The sequence below is a fragment of the Sorex fumeus genome, unplaced genomic scaffold (genome assembly GCF_029834395.1).
Source record: "Sorex fumeus unplaced genomic scaffold, SorFum_2.1 ptg000166l, whole genome shotgun sequence".
Taxonomy (NCBI): Eukaryota; Metazoa; Chordata; class Mammalia; order Eulipotyphla; family Soricidae; genus Sorex; species Sorex fumeus.
In genome coordinates, this window is record NW_026606223.1 from 2,230,802 (window position 1) to 2,232,198 (window position 1,397).

Here is a 1,397-nt window from a genome sequence, read left to right on the forward strand (position 1 = left end):
GGAGCGATAGCATAGCGGTAGGGCGTTTGCCTTGCACGCAGCCAACATGGCCGACCCGAGTTCGATTCCTCCGCCCCTCTCCGGGAGCCCGGCAAGCTGCCGAGAGTATCTCGCCCGCATGGCAGAGCCTGGCAAGCTCCCCATGACATATTCGATATGCCAGACACAGTAACAACAAAGTCTCCAATGGAGACGTTACTGGGCCTGCTCGAGCAAATCGATGAACAATGGGAGGGCCTTTACCTTTTTAAAATAAAAAGTGAATCTTGGAATACTACCATTTGAAATTCCTGCTTGGTGCATGAAAGATCAAATACTGTCATTTACTCAGAATTAAGGAACGTGACATTCTACGTGATTTCCTCTCGTTTATAAGTCATGTTGCAAAACTCATTGCTAGCTGCCAACCTAATGTTCATTTCTACGCTTCTTTTTAACCAACAGATGCTCGTTTTGGTTTTATCAGATATTGTGTTTATCTATTAAAAAAATAGTACGCTATTTTCCCCTTGGCATGTCCATGCATCCTAATTCTTTTTTTTTTAAAGGGAAAGCGCAAATGTAGTCTTCCACTACCACAAATTATTCCGTCGCGTTTCCCACATTTGGGGAAATCGCAGGGGTCAGCACATCCGGAGTGCAATGGATAAGACTCGCCCTGGGAAAACCACCTTTGTGATCAAGAACTGAGTACTGAAAATAGGTAAAGGGTAAAATAATAACCTTTCAGTATCTGTATTGCAAACCATAATTTGGTATCTCCCCTGCCAGGTAAGAACATCATCCTAATTCTGTCCAACAAAATGTTAATGGAAGAGATTATACTTTACAGTCCTTCCCCCAAAACAAAGAAATACTTATTTTGCTTTGTTTCCTTTTCCCTTCCCAGGTCCTGGGAGTTCTTTGAGGTTGTGATTTTGAATAAAATGCATTAATATGAACTGATGATTTCACATATATGCATGTGTATGAATGTGTGGACAGCTGGTGCTTATATGTATCATGTCTGTCATCATTATACAAAAATATGGTGATACCATGACTAAAACAGCAACTGAAAGATGACTTTTTTTTTTAACACATTTATCTTCTAGCATAGAGCAGTGTTGAAAATCTGATGAGAACATATCAAAAATAATGTAAGAAACAGCTGGATACTAAACCTGGAAAGTTTAAGTATGACAGTCAATCATGACAAATAATGGTAACTGATTTTGACAAACGGAATGAAAATGAAGCCCAGACACCCATAGTGACACAATAAGACGATGCATACACATACATATGCATGTTTCTGAAAAAGGAAGGAAAGACTTCTGTTCTTTCCTTTTGTTTTCTAGAAGATTCATCCCACTAGTAAGTGTTGAGGAAATGACAAAGGTATAAGTGCATGATTG

General features: G+C 39.6%; 1 non-coding gene across 1 annotated transcript; it reads right to left on the reverse strand.

The window, feature by feature from the left end:
• Positions 1 to 546: 546 nt before the first annotated feature.
• LOC130016764 (U1 spliceosomal RNA) lies at positions 547 to 707 on the reverse strand. Its single transcript, XR_008791270.1, has one exon. It is a non-coding gene; the product is annotated as a U1 spliceosomal RNA (small nuclear RNA).
• Positions 708 to 1,397: the final 690 nt, after the last annotated feature.